The sequence below is a fragment of the Protopterus annectens genome, chromosome 10.part0 (assembly GCF_019279795.1).
Source record: "Protopterus annectens isolate FY-2018-M chromosome 10.part0, PAN1.0, whole genome shotgun sequence".
Lineage (NCBI taxonomy): Eukaryota > Metazoa > Chordata > Ceratodontiformes > Protopteridae > Protopterus > Protopterus annectens.
The window spans coordinates 453,704,715-453,710,817 of NC_056744.1; positions in this window are offsets into that span (position 1 = coordinate 453,704,715).

Genomic DNA, 6,103 nt, shown 5'->3' on the forward strand with positions numbered 1-6,103 from the left:
CTCACAGGGTGCAGGCAACCTCATCAGTTGGAAGATGTAATGTGCATCAGGTACTGTAGTACCCTGATTGCCACAGCAAACATGTTTCCCATACGGAAATGCACACACAGACACATCCCACATCCACACACTTGCCACATTCAGGCTTCAGAACACTATCTAGGTATATTCGGCTACATGTGCGTGTTACAGTAGCATGTAACACTATACTGAGTACTGGCAGTTAGTTGTCTGTTGTCATGTTGTCTGTATAGAATAAAAGAATTGTTTTATTATCCTACTCCGTTTTGTGGACATTACTTGAACAAGTGTTACCTTACATGTGTTATCAGTACCAACACCTTATGTTTTGTAGTTTTGTTTGTATAGGGTGCTATCAACATCACTGCTTGTTAAGGGTAATGACCACCCTGCAGTGCATAGCCCCATGTGGCAAAAGCCACATCCCACCCCATCATTGTGCACACACACTAACCCCACCAACAGTAAAACACATACTTTCCATTTGCAAGATTCAAACCCATACCTAACTGTGCAATGACAGTAGAAACAGACACATTAGCAGAGTGTGCTATTTGCAGTAGTTGGAGAAATCTTTACTAATGCTGTACTTAGAGGGTGCTGACATCATCTGTGTGTAGGAGGAGGGATGTGCACCCTGTAGTGTGTTCTCCCAGTTGGCAAAAGGCAGTTAACCCTCCCAGCATAGTGCACACACATAAACCACACTCATACATTCCCTTTGCAGGATTCAAACCCCCACCTAACTACGTTATGACACTGAAGAAAGACACATTAGCAGAGCGCTATGCAAATTACTGGAGGACGTTACTACAGGTGATATAGTTATACAGTCCTGACATCATCACTGTTTCAAAAGGGGGATCTGCATCCTGTACGATACTGTCACGGTTGCTAATAGGGACATTTCCCACACACACACATCGATGTGTTGGAGGTTTGCATATGTGGGGGATCCAGAACACCAGTGTGATTAGTATATGGTTTGATTGCAACAATGAGGGATATACTCCCAGTGGTGAGCAGTTTTACTCATGTTTGTAAAGATCAGCTCTAGTATATCTGCCCCTCTTGTGGGAAGGTTGGTTACCTGTTCCATAGCCAAAGAATGTCTGATCAATGGGAACCTTAGAGCTTGGGTATTGTGGCCTGTGTAATGTACACAGTCTATGTTTGGGTAGCTGGCATCACCCAGTATGATGGTGTTTGCAGAGTAATCTAAACTCTCCTGTGTCAGCATGAAGGCTGTGTGGGAGACCTGAGTTTGAGAGGGTGCTGTAAGAGCTCCTCTGTGTCTCTTTCCATGTGGTCCAGGGAGGTACTTCCCAACAGGTAGCTGACTGTGACCCTCCCCTTGCTCTGTCTGGAGGCGGCACGCCTGTCAACAGCTCATGTCAAGCAAGTGCACACCCCTCATAAATGATGTGGAAACCTTCAAAGGCCCAAGGCCTGTTGAAAATATGGACCAGACTGCAGATACCTGTATAGAGGCATTCTGTGGACACATTCAGGAATGCATGGATCATGAAGCCACATATGAAAGCATGACCCAATTCTCCAAAGGCAGATGTCCTGGGCACCGGACACCAGCCATAAACACACTATACAATAGAAGGATGGCGCCACTACATGATACAACAACCTCCCAAAATGTGAAGGCACCACTGATGAGTATTGGAAGACAACTACAGGCACCCATATGATTGTCTAAGGCCATCTTTGAGAGAGGATTCCACAAGCCACTGACGATAATCACAAGGCTGCCTGTAGTTATGTTAGTAACCTGGGTGGTACTACCCAGATATGCTCAGAGGTAATACAATATGTCACACAAAATATAAAACACACAGACATTGCCATCATCCTAGTGGACAGGTTCAATGCTGCCTTCTCTCCCACCACACCAAAAGGGAACATATGTCTCGCATCACAGTGCTTCCCCCCCTGACATCACAGATGCTCAGGTAAGAGATGCCCTTCCCAAAGCAATAAACACTGCATCAATGGGACCAGACAGTGTCCCAGGCTGTGTCCTACATGAACCACAAGAAGAGCTACACCCAGACATAACACCACTGTTCAATCCCAGCCTTAATACATGATATGTGGCCAGAGAGTGGCATACAGCAACAGTGGTCCCTCAACATGCAGGTGGTGCCGTCACGGATCCTGGACACTACTCGCCCCATATGTCTGACTAGCTTTGTCTGCAAAGCTATGGCAAGAATCATCAAGAACCTCACATATCTAGATATTGTGGACCTACAGACATGTCACCATACACAGTTTGGCTTTGTCAATGGCAAATCCTGCCTATCAAACCTGTTTGCTTTGTTTGAAACAGTCACCAAGGCCACTGTCAAGGGGTAGGAGGTCCACACAGCCTACCTGGACCTTGCATAAGCCTTGGATACAATACCCCACTTGTGCATTCTAGGAAGCTCACCAGTGTACATATTAACCCCTATGTCACTATGGGTATTGCACAGTGGCTCAAGGGCAGAACACACATGTTAGAATTGCTGGAGCCATGTCAGCCTCCAACCTGGTACAAGTGGTGTCCCACAAGGCAAAGCCCTAGGGGCTGTCATGTTCATTATATATTTGTCATAGGTACAGGCCAACATGGAAGTACTGTGGCTCAGCAAGTCACAGGTGACTGCAGACTGAACACCATAATCAACTCAACAGCTAACACACGCATCCTCCAAAAGGGACTCTTGCAAACACACGACTTGTGCCACAGCCATGGCCTCAACGTGAATGACAGAAAGAGTATAGTCATCCCCTTTGTCAAACACTAAATGACCACAATGTACCTCATATGTGTTAATCCAGTAAGTGCAGACCAAGGAATTATGGACCTTGGGGTACACAGGTTGATAGCATTCTACCATTTGACAACAACATGGACAAAGTGGTTAGGTAAGCATGTGATATGGGCCACATCATCATGGGATCCACATGTAGGCCAGGGAGGACATTGTGCCCCTTTACTCATCCCTCATCATGCCCATAATTGACTATGATGAACCTGTCGGCATGCACCTTACCAGACACCTGCAGCAACTGGGGCTACCACATATCTACCTCGACAAGGGGATCAAAGTGCTCAAACAGATGCCACATACTGACTGGTTAAAGTAGCAGCAGCTGTACTCAGTGACATACTGACTCTTCATAGGCAATCTGTGCCTGACATAGAAGGCCAGGTCATACCCTCACGTAATGGCCATGCTGCATCTCAGAATATCCAGATCCCACCAGGATACACGCTGGAAATACTTGAACTTCAGGAGTGATATACATAGGACATGGTGGAGGGGCACATTCACAACTCAGAGGCACCCTTCATTCCTGATTATTATCCCAATAGAGGTTAGGTGGACTGACTCAGTGACTATCTTCAAGAGCGATATTAATGACTGGATGTGACATTGTAGGGTTACGCTGGGTATCACTTATGTGTCACTGTGAGAAAGAGGCACAGTATACTAACCTTGGAAAAGGGCATAGCAAGACAGATTCACAATGCATGTTGAAAGGCACGCACATTCTGGCTAGGTGGATACATGCCCTGGGCAGATATCCCTGTACGAACCTATGGACCTATGTCTCTTTTTCACCATTGGCCCTATGTGCTGTCAATCACCAATGTAATCTCAATACTCGGTAGCATGTGCAAAGGTCAGTTGTCAGTCACCTCTATGGTACAGTTGTGGAATATGTGTGTCATGTAGTAATGTCACAGCTGCCACATGTACACAGTCAACCCTATCCCCTACCCATTGATGTACATCACATGTATGAGATGGAAACACATGGCCAAACTGTAACAGCAACATACAAGTCAGTCAGATGCATGGACACATATGACTCAGTCATTGTCCATGCCACCACAGCTGATGTGGGATGTCACTCACTGGGATACGTGATAGGGAACATGGAAGGGATCACTGAGCAAGTGACACAGGCTGGTAGAGCCTGACCTTGGTTGGCATCAGACCCTCACCAGGGATTCCGACAAATTACTGAATGCTAATGAATAAGTGTATCTACAACACCATAGCTGAATGGTTCTTAGCATGCAGTCACTGCATTGCTATGGAATACTGTCTTACCACTCCCACAAAAGGTGAGAACATGCAGCTCCTGTACATTAACAACATGTAGACTTTATGCCCCAGACCAGGTGTGCATCCCTCACTACTAGGCTGATAGCATCTACATCTCACACTGTATATACACATCCCACATGCAGCATCTGCACAGAAGACCACGGTCATAATGTTACCCTGTGCAAATACCATGTATTCACATGTGGCAGGCATCACACATGGTAACTATTGAAAGTCTCAGGTACATATGTGTATTTGGCACACACATACATCATGTGTTCATTGCCATAACCGTGTAATCAATGTCATGCATTATTGTGAGGGACAACCCACACACATGGGCATTCTGTGTGTGCACAACACACATGGCATGTCTGTAATCAAAATCCATACATAATTGTGATATCGTTTAGAAATGGGTATGTGCATCCTGTAGTGTGTTTTCCCAGTTGCCAAAATGGATGTTTCTTTCATACACACTTACCCCCCTTCACACACACTTGCCACCTGCTGGATTCAAACCCCTACCTAACTATGTTATGACACTAGAGACGGACGCATTAGCACAGCATGCTATTCGCATTACTGGGGAATGTCCTTTCCCCTGATATACTTGTAGGGTGCTGACATCATCAGAGTTTAGAAAGTGGAATGATCATCCTGTGGTGTGTTTTCCCATTTGCCAAAAGGGATGTTTCTTTCATACACACTTACCCCCCTTCACACACACTCGCCACCTGCTGGATTCAAACCCCTACCTAACTATGTTATGATACTAGAGACGGACGCATTAGCACAGCGCTATTCGCATTACTAGGGAATGCCCTTTCACCTGATATACTTGTAGGGTGCTGACATCATCAGAGTTTAGAAAGTGGAATGATCATCCTGTGGTGTGTTTTCCCATTTGCCAAAAGGGATGTTTCTTTCATACACACTTACCCCCTTCACACACACTCGCCACCTGCTGGATTCAAACCCCTACCTAACTATGTTATGATACTAGAGACGGACGCATTAGCACAGCGCTATTTGCATTACTGGGGAATGTCCTTTCCCCTGATATACTTGTAGGGTGCTGACATCATCAGAGTTTAGAAAGTGGAATGATCATCCTGTGGTGTGTTTTCCCATTTGCCAAAAGGGATGTTTCTTTCATACACACTTACCCCCCTTCACACACACTCGCCACCTGCTGGATTCAAACCCCTACCTAACTATGTTATGATACTAGAGACGGACGCATTAGCACAGCGCGCTATTCGCATTACTGGGGAATGTCCTTTCCCCTGATATACTTGTAGGGTGCTGACATCATCAGAGTTTAGAAAGTGGAATGATCATCCTGTGGTGTGTTTTCCCATTTGCCAAAAGGGATGTTTCTTTCATACACACTTACCCCCTTCACACACACTCGCCACCTGCTGGATTCAAACCCCTACCTAACTATGTTATGATACTAGAGACGGACGCATTAGCACAGCGCGCTATTCGCATTACTGGGGAATGTCCTTTCCCCTGATATACTTGTAGGGTGCTGACATCATCAGAGTTTAGAAAGTGGAATGATCATCCTGTGGTGTGTTTTCCCATTTGCCAAAAGGGATGTTTCTTTCATACACACTTACCCCCCTTCACACACACTCGCCACCTGCTGGATTCAAACCCCTACCTAACTATGTTATGACACTAGAGACGGACGCATTAGCACAGCACGCTATTCGCATTACTGGGGAATGTCCTTTCCCCTGATATACTTGTAGGGTGCTGACATCATCAGAGTTTACAAAGTGGAATGATCATCCTGTGGTGTGTTTTCCCAGTTGCCAAAAGGGATGTTTCTTTCATACACACTTACCCCCCTTCACACACACTTGCCACCTGCTGGATTCAAACCCCTACCTAACTATGTTATGACACTAGAGACGGACGCATTAGCACGGCGCGCTATTCGGATTACTGAG